Here is a 15,594-nt window from a genome sequence, read left to right on the forward strand (position 1 = left end):
CATGTGGCAAAATCTGATGGAATGTAAGGTTAGGCAAGTTTGATTAACTTAGGTGAGTGTTTGGTTCAAGCCACACCTTAGGCAAGCCACACTAAGGCCCCACATGACATACACACAAGAAATGTGGCAAGATTCCCTTAGGCTTGCCAACTTGTTTCTCTCGTTTTGAAGAACTAATAACTTTGCCTAAGCTTAGTTGTGGCAAAGTTAGGGTCTGTTTGATTCAAAGGATTTTCATAGGATCTTTGAAGGATTAGAATCCTTAGGAATTTTCCTACGTTGGTCGTTTGATTCGTAGGATTGAATCATGTAGAATATTTTCCTAAGGATTCATTTGTACTACGTTTCACAGGAATTCTAACATGCACTCCAACCTCTTGAAAGAAATCCTTTGTTTTTCATGTGACACAATCAAACAAACTCAAATCCTATAGGGATCCAATGAACATGCCATTCCAATCCTACTTTTTTCCTATTCCTGTGTTTCTGCAATCCTATGAATCAAAGAGGCCCTTAGTCATGAATTAAGTTCAACCATGGAGTCTTCTAGATTATACATGTGGCTGAATCTGGTGGATGATATCCAACGGCGCTCGGATTTGCTATCTTTGTACCGTCGGATTGGCTTCATCCAACGACCAACTTTCAAAGTTTTCCACACACTATATAGGGGGTATAGATATAGATGTGCCGGTCCATTGCAATGGATCCAAAGTATATATATCTATTTAGTGGAGTGCACTCTAAACACATTATCTATTTATTTTTCTCTAACCTTCCGTAGCCATGCAACCAAGCCACATAAGCTTCATGGGTGCCCCCCACATCATATTATTCATACTACATTGATTGAAAAAAGATAAATCACCCAAAACAAGATCTTCCCATTTCTTGTTCCTATGATGTTGTGTCGTGCACGTACCTACTAGTTGTATAGTGGTAGTACTAGCAATATAGTATTAGGAGTACAAACTTGGTAGTAGTAGGAGTAGTACTAGTACGGAATGCTCCTACTCTATCAACGAGCCCCGTCTGACACCAAATTTCGTGGCTTCCGTGCTACAGCTAGAGCTTCCCCTCGTTTCTGTTTTCCAACCCGGCGGCGGGCGGGGTGTCGGTTTGCTCAACGGCGGTCCCACATGAAAGTGAAAATGCTAGGCAATACACCTTCCCTAAGCTATGTGTCGTGCCGCACGGGCCGTGTTGTACTCCCGATTCCCGAGCGTGTGGGGGTGCGATGCGAACGCGGTAGGCCTTTTCCTTTTACCAGCAATGTGCCCGCGCGTTGTGACGGATCCAAAGTAGTAGCATAGTAGTATTTGTTCACAAACTTGAAAGAAATCACTATTGTTTTGATATACTCCTAATATATTACTCTCTCCGTACCTAAATATTTGTCTTTTTTGAGATTTCAAATGGACTATCACATACGGATTATATAGACATATTCTAGTGTTTCTAGCAAGATGCCCGCGCATTGCATGAAGTTGATGGAAAAGGTAAGCGCAACTTATAAATTGATGGATGGAGTACTAGTTATAGTGATGCGTATAATTAAGCAAAGGGATCGCACATGTCGGTATTGACTGGAACGAGAATGCAACAACACAATAAGAATTAAGGCCACGATGATGCAATCGCAGTGGTGGTTACAGAAGGCAAGAAGAAAGATGGATCCACGAACGTACGACCTCCTCCTCCTCAACTTAGTGCGCCGGGCACCGACTGGTGGCTAAGGAGTGGCGGATTTTGTGGCGAGGTCGAGGTGCTTCTCAGCAAAGGCATCCAAGGCTTCTAGCCGGTTGAGGAAGGCCAACGTCGTAGAATCCTCACTGGCCTTGTAGATACCTATTACATGATTTCCTCGTACATGTGGATGTGTAGGTCGACGAATTCTTGCAGGGCGAGGCGCCTCGCGGCGAGCGCGACCTCCAGGTGGACATTCTTCGTGGCGCCGGTGGGCAGTCGCAGGGCCACCAGTGCTTGAAAGAGGTTCCGGCCATGGAGGCTGATTAGGGTGGTAGGCAATGAGGATCCCGGGCGCGCGGGCTGGAGGAGTACGGCGATGTCGTCCGCGAGCTTCTTGAGGACGGTGAACTTGTTGCTGGTGGCAACGATCATCTGGTCCAATTGAGAGTCGTAGTTGGCGTCGAAGGCGGCCATCCACCAGCCGGTCTCCAACACCGTCTGGAGGCGATCCTCGGTGCCATGCTGCAGGCCGGCGTCGTGGACCATCTGGCACAGCCGCTGGCCGCTCATGAGCATCGCCACCATGGGTCTGGAGTGAGCTCTTTTGCTCTTAGTGTAGGTGCTTAGGCAAATGCTTAGGTGCGTACGATGTGGTAGATGCATTGGAATGGAGGGGTGTCTTTTTATGAGGGCAATGAGGGCAAACTGCGTTGCATTCACATCGTGCAGCCTCTTTTCCCAGACCTCCTCCCATTACTTCCCTCATGCATTAATTGAAGGATGATGCGTTGGCTGTTCAACATATCGGGAACCGCTACTCCCTCCCTCGTCTGCATTAAAGCCATATCGGGAACTGCGCCGCCCGCTGTCAAATCGAATACTCCCTCCGTCTAGGTGAGTATTAAGTCATCTTACGAAAACCAAATAGTAAACACATAGGTGCGGTGCATTAACTCTCATGTTGTTTCTTATTTTTTTTGACATAAATAGAGGAATCAACCAAGAAGAGATGTGGGGCTTGTATGCTTTTAATGACTTAAGACTATCAAACATGACATGCAGTGGCCAGTTCGTTGCACAAGAACAAATACAACCCATGTCATCACACACACATCTTATATAGCATCACATCCAATGGCTATAAAAGACGAATGAGACCAAATTATATCCCATCTAGATGAGTTCTAGCAAAACTGTATTAATAATACTTAGTACTCCTGCGCCATGTATCATATATTAGTATCATGTAGTACTTTATTTATTTATGAGGTATCCAGATGGCACTGCACCGCCAAGAAAAGAGGGTAACATCAAAATTATGGACTACTTTTTTGAGTATGTTGGTAAGGTCCGGTCATAGTCACTTGTTGAAATCTCTAAAAAGACAAATACTCCCTCCGTCCGGAAATACTTGTCATCAAAATGGATAAAAGGAAATGTATCTAGACGTATTTTAGTTTTAGATACATCTCTTTTTATCCATTTTGATGACAAGTATTTTCGGACGGAGGGAGTAGAAAACAGAGTTGGTGATGATGGTGTGTGTGCCATCCTGCAATATAGGCCGTCAGATTTATATCTAATGGATAGGAAAGAAACTATGGCAATTTTGCAAAAATATACCCACACGTCTCTCCATGTTCGCAAATAAGGCCTTCCCTCGTTCAACCTTTTCTCTCACAAGATAAACTACTCATACAAATGCATCTTGAGGTGTCCATAGAATCGAAGAGAGGGATGATGTGTGTGTGTGTGTGCGCGTGCGATCGATAAAGAGTGCCATCGAATTTGTGTGTGCCCACGTCAAAGATATAGAGTGGCTGGCCTACTGGAACGTGAGATGGGACATGTGCAGTTTGTCTCTGTGGCATGGATACCTACCTGCAGCGCTCGACTATCGGTGTGTGGTGGGGGGAGAGGGAGGCACAATTAACTATAGAGGTATAATGGCTGGTATATGTGTGGAGGAGGAGAGAGGCCTACCTCATGTATTAAGGAGATCGATCTGCCTCGTGTATTAAGGGAGATCGATCGGCATCCATGCATATGTGCAGGAGAGGAATAAGGTTGGGAGAGAGACAGAGCTAGAGTGTTGGAGGGGGTGGTAGTGGAGTTGCTTCTAACAAATGGTGGGATAGGCTTGCTAGACAAACGGAGGGCACGCCCGCAATATCAATAAGAGAGGAGATGGATGCTTGTTGTCTATGCACGTGCGTGTGAGAGAGGGGTCAGGAGGCATGCACGAATGATGAGGGGGGACGATGTGGCTATCGTAAGCAGACGTAACTACATAGGAAGATCAATCGCCCTTTGTTAGAGAAAGGAGAGACATAACTTGTGAGGTATGTCGATCGACGGGGGGTAGTTAAAGTCGATCTAGGTATATGTTGGGAGATCGATCGGTATACATGCATGTGTGTGTTAGAAGCAAATGAGGCACGAGGAGAAGGATAGAGAGAGAGGGATGCATGTAGGAGGTGGTACGAGAGGCATACTATATCGAGGGGGAGGAGTGTGCGAGTACGAGAATGATGAAAAGAGTGGTGGGAGTGAGGCATGGACGGTGACAAGAGAAGAGGGGAAGCTTGTGTTTGTGCTAGGCGCACCTGGCTAGAGAGGCATATCGATCGATGTGTGCCGTAAAGAAGGAGCTGGGGGGCCTACACACACCGTGGGTGAACGACCTAAAGTGAAAAGACGAATTTGCGCGATGGAGCTAGAGAATGCTGAGGGAGGGTGAGAGGGATGCGGGCGTGTGCATGCACAAGAGAAAGTTAGTGCTAGCTACAAAGATAAGAGGGTTGTGTGGGTGTAAAAGATGAATAGAGATAATATATACTTCATTATAAAAAGCGAATTCGGATATTTGAAGAATTTATCATAGTGTTTCAAACCGACACATGTGTGAATATATAACGGTGATACACATGGTGTGGTTATGAACATGTTATACTACATTTAATATATTTTATCTCTACTCTTAGAAAAAATGGAGTTGTTGATGATGGTGTGCCTGCCATCCTGCATTATAGGCCGTCCAATTTATATCTGGCGGATAGCAAGGAAACTATGATGGTTGAAGTTGGCAACAATCATGATTGTAGATTCTTATTGAAATAGAGAAACGAATTGAAATTTAGTTCGAATTGCAGCAGTAGTATAGACATTTGGAATGCACTAAAATATTGGTATGAGTAGGTTACATGCATTATACAGCAAGCGAAAAAATTTAAACGGACATAACATGGATTCATACTCCCTCCTTCCATCTATATAGGGCGTAATGAGATTTTTAAGACCGCCTTTGACTATTGACAAGATTAATAGTACATGACATGCACAATGTGAAAATTATATCATTGAAAGCTCCTTTCACACACGAATTTAACGGTGTGCTTTGTGTAAGTTGCATGTCATATATCATTGCTCTAATATTTGGTCAAAGTTAGCATCAAAAAACGCATTAGGCCCTATATAGATGGAAGGAGGGAGTAGCTTTGAATATCATTTGTATAGTAAAACGGGGCAAGACTCTCTCTTTGTGTGGTGTGAATAGTTGTATTTTTTCGTTTTCTTTTTGGTTGAGGGAAGTGCGAATTGATTTGGTACGTACAAGTACAATATGACTACACGTTAGGCTTGTCCCTAAAATTCAACCCGTGTCTTGTTATATCCCGAAAATTCAGATATCATGCTCCCAAAACTGGCGCCTTCACAACCCGCGCCTTGCTATCCCGAAATTACAATGCACGCGAAAAATCCCTCCAGCTGCCAAATCCCGACAGCAAAATCCCCCTTCTAACCCTAGGCCGAAAGGGCCGCTAGTTCAAATTGGTGGGGGTACTTTTGTAACACACCCTACATTTTGGACAAGCGCATGCCTATGTCATGCTTCACCCCCTCCCATCACCCCCTTTTCGCCATTCGAAATCCCAGGCCGCCATAACCTCTCCGCTCGAGCCGCGAAACCCCACCCTCCTCCATCCGCCATGTCACCGCTGCCCAGCCGGAGCCTCTTCCCCGACGACGTCGTCCACTGCAACAGCTCGATGTCCCTCGTCCACCTCCCCGGATGAGGATCCGTCGTCCATCTCGCAGTCCCGCCGGTTCAGCCGCCACGTCCTCCACCTCCAAGGAGCTGCTCCGACGATCGCCTCGTCTATCGTGGCTGCTCCATCCCCACAACACCGCCTTAACCTGCTCCACCAGAACCGCAACATCCTCACCGACTCCTCGGACGAAGCCGAGGCCTACTCGGCGCCACCAAAGAGGTTGTACACTCATCGCATCGCACCTTCTCCTTAACTCGACCTCCTCGCGCCGACGGTGCTCCATCCCGCACCCCCATGGAGCGGCTACCTTGAAGCCGGCGCCGCGGGCGACATCTCTACAGCGGCTCTCCACCAGTGCGAGGCCCCTTCGGCGGCGGCGGCCATACCAGCCGGATCTGCTACTACTGCTGCTCCGGCTCTCGCTCGATTGCTCGCTCGCCCGGCTGCTACTGCTGCTCTCCCCCTCACTCGTGCTACTGCTCTGCTCCGATTAAGCCACACTTCAGTTGACTGAATCGACTTTTGGGTCAGTCGATTTTCAGGGATTGGGGGGGGGGGCTCGCCGGAGTTAAGGAAGAACCACCCGCAGCGGGGACGGGGGCTCGCCGGAGAGGTACCCCACTATCTATCTTAGGGTTCAGGGTGGGGGCGGGGGGCCTAGAGGGCTGGCCGGGGCGGCGGTGGCGAGTTGTTTCGGGGCGGCGAGGCGGCGCTGGGACCGATGGTGGGTGGCGGATCAGGGGGGTGCAGGTTGAAGATGAAATGCAGGCCCTCCCTAAACTACATGTCAAGTGCCTCTCTGCTACCATTGCGTTCAGTTTTGACAGTAGCATTCATATTCCACAGTAAATTTCAGTTTCGATAGTTAAGTTCAGAGTCAACAGTTTTTACCTCATCTGTTGTAGTCAGGTGGTTTTTGGTGATGTTAATTTTACATCCATTTTACATCATCTATTGGAGATGCTATTAGAATCCCACTTGAGATTGACGAAGTCTGTCTTGTGCTGCTTCAGCCTTGATGTCTTACGGCTCACCGGAGTTGCTCCAACGACAGAACGATCCATCACAACAGTGCAGTGCCCTGGACACCGTCTACAGATTCCTCAGATCTTCCTCCACACCTCCGACAGCCACCTCTGCCTCAACTGCTTCAGCGACCAACCCGATGATGCTGAGGTCGACACAGCTACGGCAAAGAGGTTGTACACTTGTTGCATCACTTATTACTATACATTCACGTCGATCCATTAGGGCTATTTTGGTTCAACGGAAAAACGTCGATCCACTGGTTGTTACCATCACTCTAAATTTCTGCATGCTCTCCTTACATAATCTCATCATATTTTTTTCATATGCATGTCAGATATTGTACACAGTCATGCTGAACATGTAGAGAAAAATAGAAGAGTTTTGTGCGGCAATACAATGTCATGCAGACATCGCTCCATGGTGGGTTCAATGTCAAACCCTCCCCACCCCTCTCCAGATTGTAATCCAGAGGAAGATATCTGTTCTAAGGCAGATTCAGACGCCGCTGACCACTCCTATTTACCCCCCATGGTGTTTGCTCTACCTTGGCATGATGATGTTAGTCATATCATGCATATGTTGCCTTGCAGTGCCTACTTTTGACATCATATATGTCATCTTCTTAGTTTAGACATGTTCTGTAATGCCACCTTTTTTGTTTCTATATCATATATGGGAATTATGCAGTCTCATGTCTTTTAGCCAGCCATAATATATGTGAAATGTGCAATGCCATCCTGTTTAACTAGGCATCATATATTTGAATGATATCTTGCCCATCCTTTTCTTCATTACATTTCCATTTGTCGACAATGTTTGTACATTAAACTACTCTTCCTGTGAATCAGCTATTTGGGTGGGAGATGGAAAAATCTGGAGTGAAAACAAGGCCTTCGGAGCAGATAATGGTACCTGTCGAAGCAGATCTCTTGTTAGGTCCTGATAGCTCCTCAGAGATGGATTCAGAGGCAGATGACCAGTCCTATTCCCCCACTGAGGTGTATGCTCTAACTTGGCACAGTTATACTGCTCATATCATGCATACGGTGTCTTGCATTGCATAGTTTAGACATCATATACACAATGTTCAACACCATGTTCTTAGTTCAGACATCATATCGAATGCCCTCTGTTTAGCATATAAATCACATATGTGAATTAAATGATGTGATCCTGATTACTTAGATAACATGTAGGTGAATTATGTCATGCGATCCCGTTTAGTTATTCATCATATCTTTGAATTATGTTATGCTATGCTATCCAGTTTAGATAGACATCATATATGTGAAATTATGTCATGCTATCCGTTTTAGTTAAACAATATACATGTCAACTATTTCATGCCCTCTTTTTTCCACACTATCTATTGCATCGGTCTCTCATTCAATGTCTGTACATTAAACTATGTTTCCTGTTTATCAGCCATTTGAATTGGAGCGGGTGATGCCAGTATCTAGCGGACTAAAAAAACGGTCTTCAAATAAAACAGTGCTACCTCTTGGTGGAGATAGCACCCCGGTTGTACATGCACAAGAACTAGCCCTACCACACATAACCCAAACTCTCGCAGATTGTACCCCTACCGTGATGGACAGAGAACCAGCTTCACCCAATCTAACCCCAACCCTAGCCGATAGTAACCCAGTTCCTGTTGACACAGCACCATCTCCACCACAGAGCTCCCAAACAAGAGCAATTAGTAAGGCAGCTCCAGTGCCCAAAGGGCCAGTACTATCACGGTGAACCCCAACTCCACCAGTTAGTACGCCTATTCATGTGGAGGAAGCACAACCAGCTAGTCGTAGTTTAGCATATATCGCATTTGATGTTGTTAAATCGTATGTGCGTATCTTCCCATCTTGGAAATATTATACTGAAGATGAAGGAAAATGCCAGTTGCAGGTGTTTGTCTAGGAGTTATGTGTACGCAATGTTATTCATGGCAATTACTTTGCTTCGTCTCATACATCCTACCTCCATGATGGTTATAATATAGCAAATTTTCCCATTTTTCTCTATAGAGAAGGACCGATTTGGAAACTCAGGATGAGGTAACCTGTGCTAATACCTCTGCTATCTACAAGAATGCTTGGTGTCAGTATTAGAATTACCTGAAGAAAACGTACTTCACCAAGAAACAAACTCATCAAATTCTCTTACGTTCTCCTGAGACACATTTACTGGACGATGACTGGGAACGCCTTGTTCTTGAAGGAAATATGCCCTAGAGGCAATAATAAAGTTATTATTTATTTCCTTATAATCATGATAAATGTTTATTATTCATGCTAGAATTGTATTAAACGGAAACATAATACATGTGTGAATACATAGACAAACTAAGTGTCACTAGTATGCCTCTACTTGACTAGCTCGTTAATCAAAGATGGTTATGTTTCCTAACCATGAACAATGAGTTGTTATTTGATTAACGAGGTCACATCATTAGTTGAATGATCTGATTGACATGACCCATTCCATTAGCTTAGCACCCGATCGTTTAGTATGTTGCTATTGCTTTCTTCATGACTTATACATGTTCCTATAACTATGAGATTATGCAACTCCCGTCTGCCGGAGGAACACTTTGGGTGCTACCAAACGTCACAACGTAACTGGGTGATTATAAAGGAGCATTGCAGGTGTCTCCAAAGGTAGATGTTGGGTTGGCGTATTTCGAGATTAGGATTTGTCACTCCGATTGTCGGAGAGGTATCTTTGGGCCCTCTCGGTAATGCACATCACTTAAAGCCTTGCAAGCATTGCAACTAAATGAGTTAGTTGCGGGATGATGTATTACAGAACGAGTAAAGATACTTGCCGGTAACGAGATTGAACTAGGTATTGGAATACCGACGATCGAATCTTGGGCAAGTAACATACCGATGACAAAGGGAACAACGTATGTTGTTATGCGGTCTGACCGATAAAGATCTTCGTAGAATATGTAGGAGCCAATATGGGCATCTAGGTCCCGCTATTGGTTATTGACCGGAGACGTGTCTCGGTCATGTCTACATTGTTCTCGAACCCGTAGGGTCCGCACGCTTAAGGATACGATGATAGTTATATTATGAGTTTATGCATTTTGATGTACCAAAGGTTGTTCGGAGTCCCGGATGTGATCACGGACATGACGAGGAGTCTCGAAATGGTCGAGACGTAAAGATTGATATATTGGAAGCCTATGTTTGGACATCGGAAGTGATCCGGGTGAAATCGGGGTTTTACCGGAGTACCGGGAAGGTTACCGGAACCCCCCGGGAGCTAAATGGGCCATGATGGGCCTTAGTGGAAAAGAGAAGAGGCAGCCCTACATGGGCTGTGCGCCTCCCCCTTCCCCTAGTCCTATTAGGACTAGGAGAGGTGGCCGGCCCCCTCTCTCTCTTTTCCCCCTCCGCGAATCCTATTCCAACTAGGATTGGGGGGGGGGAATCCTACTCCCGGAGGGAGTAGGACTCTCCTGGCGCACCCCTTGTGGCCGGCCAGCCTCCCCCCTTTGGTCCTTTATATACTGAGGTAGAGGCACCCTAGAACACACAAGTTGATCCACGTGATCTATTCCTTAGCCGTGTGCGGTGCCCCCAGCCACCATATTCCTCGATAATACTGTAGCGGAGTTTAGGCGAAGCCCTACTGCCGTAGTGCATCAAGATCGTCACCACGCCGTCGTGCTGACGGAACTCTTCCCCGACACTTTGCTGGATCGGAGTCCGGGGATCGTCATCGAGCTGAACGTGTGCTCGAACTCGGAGGTGCCGTAGTTTCGGTGCTTGATCGGTTGGATTGTGAAGACGTACGACTACTTCCTCTATGTTGTGTCAACGCTTCTGCAGTCGGTCTGCGTGGGTACGTAGACAGCACTCTCCCTTCTCGTTGCTATGCATCACATGATCTTGCGTGTGCGTAGGAATTTTTTTGAAATTACTACGAAACCCTACAGTGGCATCCGAGCCTAGGTTATTTATGTTGATGCTATATGCACGAGTAGAACACAAGTGAGTTGTGGGTGATGCAAGTCATACTACCTACCAGCATGTCATACTTTGGTTTGGCGGCATTGTTGGACGAGACGGCCCAGACCAACATTACGCGTACGCTTACGCGAGACCGGTTCCCCCGACGTGCTTTGCACATAGGGGGCTTGCGGGCGACTGTCTCTCCAACTTTAGTTGAACCAAGTATGGCTACGCCCGGTCCTTGCGAAGGTTAAAACGGAGTCTATTTGACAAACTATCGTTGTGGTTTTGATGCGTAGGTGAGATTGGTTCTTGCTTAAGCCCGTAGCAGCCACGTAAAACTTGCAACAACAAAGTAGAGGACGTCTAACTTGTTTTTGCAGGGCATGTTGTGATGTGATATGGTCAAGACATGATGCTGAATTTTATTGTATGAGATGATCATGTTTTGTAACCGAGTTATCGGCAACTGGCAGGAGCCTTATGGTTGTCGTTTTATTGTATGCAATGAAATCACGATGTAATGCTTTACTAAGCGATAGTGATAGTCGTGGAAGCATAAGCTTGGTGAGACGACAATGATGCTACGATGGAGATCAAGGTGTCACGCCGATGACGATGGTGATCACGAGGGTGCTTCGGAGATGGAGATCACAAGCACAAGATGATGATGGCCATATCATATCACTTATATTGATTGCATGTGATGTTTATCCTTTTATGCATCTTATCTTGCTTTGATTGACGGTAGCATTATAAGATGATCTCTCACTAAATTATCAAGAAGTGTTCTCCCTGAGTATGCACCGTTGCGAAAGTTCTTCATGCTGAGACACCACGTGATGATCGGGTGTGATAGGTTCTACGTTCAAATACAACGGGTGCAAAACAGTTGCACACGCGGAATACTCAGGTTATACTTGACGAGCCAAGCATATACAGATATGGCCTCGGAACACGGAGACCGAAAGGTCGAGCATGAATCATATAGTAGATATGATCAACATAACGATGTTCACCATTGAAAACTACTCCATCTCACGTGATGATCGGTTATGGTTTAGTTGATTTGGATCACGTATTCACTTAGAGGATTAGAGGGATGTCTATCTAAGTGGGAGTTCTTTAATTAACTTGATTAACTGAACTTAAATTTATCATGAAACTTAGTACCTGATTAGTATCTTGCTTGTTTATGTTTGATTGTAGATAGATGGCTCGTGCTGTTGTTCCGTTGAATTTTAATGCGTTCCTTGAGAAAGCAAAGTTGAAAGATGACGGTAGCAATTACACGGACTGGGTCCGTAACTTGAGGATTATCCTCATTCTTGCACAGAAGAATTACGTCCTGGAAGCACCGCTGGGTGCCAGGCCCGCTGCAGGAGCAACGCCGGATGTTATGAACGTCTAGCAGAGCAAAGCTGATGACTACTCGATAGTTCAGTGTGCCATGCTTTACGGCTTAGAATCGGGACTTCAACGACGTTTTGAACGTCATGGAGCATATGAGATGTTCCAGGAGTTGAAGTTAATATTTCAAGCAAATGCCCGGATTGAGAGATATGAAGTCTCCAATAAATTCTATAGCTGCAAGATGGTGGAGAACAGTTCTGTCAGTGAGCATATACTCAAAATGTCTGGGTATAACAATCACTTGATTCAATTGGGAGTTAATCTTCCAGATGATTGCGTCATTGACAGAATTCTCCAATCACTGCCACCAAGCTACAAGAGCTTCGTGATGAACTATAATATGCAAGGGATGAACAAGACTATTCCCGAGCTCTTAGCGATGCTGAAAGCTGCAGAGGTAGAAATCAAGAAGGAGCATCAAGTGTTGATGGTCAACAAGACCACTAGTTTCAAGAAAAAGGGCAAAGGAAAGAAGAAGGGGAACTTCAAAAAGAGCGGCAAGAAAGTTGCTACTCAAGAGAAGAAACCCAAGCCTGGACCTAAGCCTGAAACTGAGTGCTTCTATTGCAAGCAGACTGGTCACTGGAAGCGGAACCGCCCCAAGTATTTGGCGGATAAGAAGGATGGCAAGGTGAATAAAGGTATATGTGATATACATGTTATTGATGTGTACCTTACTAATGCTCGCAGTAGCACCTGGGTATTTGATACTGGTTCTGTTGCTAATATTTGCAACTCGAAACAGGGACTACGGATCAAGCGAAGATTGGTTAAGGACGAGGTGACGATGCGCGTGGGAAACGGTTCCAAAGTCGATGTGATCGCAGTCGGCACGCTACCTCTACATCTACCTTTGGGATTAGTATCAGACCTAAATAATTGTTATTTGGTGCCAGCGTTAAGCATGAACATTATATCTGGATCTTGTTTGATGCGAGACGGTTATTCATTTAAATCAGAGAATAATGGTTGTTCTATTTATATGAGTAATATCTTTTATGGTCATGCACCCTTGAAGAGTGGTCTATTCTTGTTGAATCTCGATAGTAGTAATACACATATTCATAATGTTGAAGCCAAAAGATGTAGAGTTGATAATGATAGTGCAACTTATTTGTGGCACTGCCGTTTAGGTCATATCGGTGTAAAGCGCATGAAGAAACTCCATAATGATGGACTTTTGGAAGCACTTGATTATGAATCACTTGGTACTTGCGAACCGTGCCTCATAGGCAAGATGACAAAAACGCCGTTCTCCGGTACTATGGAGAGAGCAACATATTTGTTGGAAATCATACATACAGATGTATGTGGTCCGATGAATATTGAGGCTCGTGGCGGATATCGTTATTTTCTCACCTTCACAGATGATTTAAGCAGATATGGGTATATCTAGTTAATGAAACATAAGTCTGAAACATTTGAAAAGTTCAAAGAATTTCAGAGTGAAGTTGAAAATCATCGTAACTAGAAAATAAAGTTTCTACGATCTGATCGTGGAGGAGAATATTTGAGTTACGAGTTTGGTGTACATTTGAAAAATTGTGGAATAGTTTCGCAACTCACGCCACCCGGAACACCACAGCGTAATGGTGTGTCCGAACATCGTAATCGTACTTTACTAGATATGGTGCGATCTATGATGTCTCTTAGTGATTTACCGCTATTGTTTTGGGGATACGCTCTAGAGACGGCCGCATTCACGTTAAATAGGGCACCATCAAAATCCGTTGAGACGACGCCTTATGAACTGTGGTTTGGCAAGAAACCAAAGTTGTCGTTTCTAAAAGTTTGGGGCTGCGATGCTTATGTGAAAAAGCTTCAACCTGATAAGCTCAAACCCAAATCGGAGAAATATGTCTTCATAGGATATCCAAAGGAAACTATTGGATACACCTTCTATCATAGATCCGAAGGCAAGACTTTTGTAGCTAAATTCGGAAACTTTCTAGAGAAGGAGTTTCTCTCGAAAGAAGTGAGTGGGAGGAAAGTAGAACTTGACGAGGTAACTGTACCTGCTCCCTTATTGGAAAGTAGTGCATAACAGAAAACTGTTTCTATGACACCTACACCAGTTAGTGAGGAAGCTAATGATGATGATCATGAAACTTCAGAACAAGATACTACTGAACCTCGTAGATCAACCAGAGTAAGATCCGCACCAGAGTGGTACGGTAATCCCGTTCTGGAAATCGTGCTACTAGATCATGATGAACCTACGAACTATGAAGAAGCGATGGTGAGACCAGATTCCGCAAAGTGGCTTGAAGCCATGAAATCTGAGATGGGATCCATGTATGAGAACAAAGTATGGACTTTGGTTGACTTGCCCGATGATCGGCAAGCAATTGAGAATAAATGGATCTTCAAGAAGAAGACTGACGCTGACGGTAATATTACTGTCTACAAAGCTCGACTTGTCGTGAAAGGTTTTCGGCAAGTTCAAGGGATTGACTACGATGAGACCTTCTCACCCGTAGCGATGCTTAAGTCTGTCCGAATCATGTTAGCAATTGCCGCATTTTATGATTATGAAATTTGGCAGATGGATGTCAAAACTGCATTCCTGAATGGATTTCTGGAAGAAGAGTTGTATATGATGCAACCAGAAGGTTTTGTCGATCCAAAGGGATCTAACAAAGTGTGCAAGCTCCAGTGATCCATTTGTGGACTGGTGCAAGCCTCTCGGAGTTGGAATAAACGTTTTGATAGTGTGATCAAAGCATTTGGTTTTATACAGACTTTTGGAGAAGCCTGTATTTACAACAAAGTGAGTGGGAGCTCTGTAGCATTTCTGATATTATATGTGGATGACATATTGTTAATTGGAAATGATATAGAATTTCTGGATAGCATAAAGGGATACTTGAATAAGAGTTTTTCAATGAAAGACAACGGTGAAGCTGCTTACATATTAGGCATAAAGATCTATAGAGATAGATCAAAACGCTTGATTGGACTTTCACAAACAACATACCTTGAATTTTTTTTGAAAAAGTTCAAAATGGATCAAGCAAAGAAAGGATTCTTGCCTATGTTACAAGGTGTGAAATTGAGTAAGACTCAATGCCCGACCACTGCAGAAGATAGAGAGAATATGAAAGATGTTCCCTATGCATCAGCAATAGGATCTATCATGTATGCAATGCTGTGTACCAGACCTGATGTGTGCCTTGCTATAAGTCTAGCAGGGAGGTACCAAAGTAATCCAGGAGTGGATCACTGGACAGCGGTCAAGAACATCCTGAAATACCTGAAAAGGACTAAGGATATGCTTCTCATATATGGAGGTGACAAAGAGCTCGTCAGAAAAGGTTACGTTGATGCAAGCTTTGACACTGATCCGGACGATTCTAAATTGCAAACCGGATACGTGTTTACATTAAACGGTGGAGCTGTCAGTTGGTGCATTTCTAAACAAAGCGTCGTAGCAGGATCTACATGTGAAG

Source organism: Triticum aestivum, chromosome 5A, assembly GCF_018294505.1.
Source record: "Triticum aestivum cultivar Chinese Spring chromosome 5A, IWGSC CS RefSeq v2.1, whole genome shotgun sequence".
Lineage (NCBI taxonomy): Eukaryota > Viridiplantae > Streptophyta > Magnoliopsida > Poales > Poaceae > Triticum > Triticum aestivum.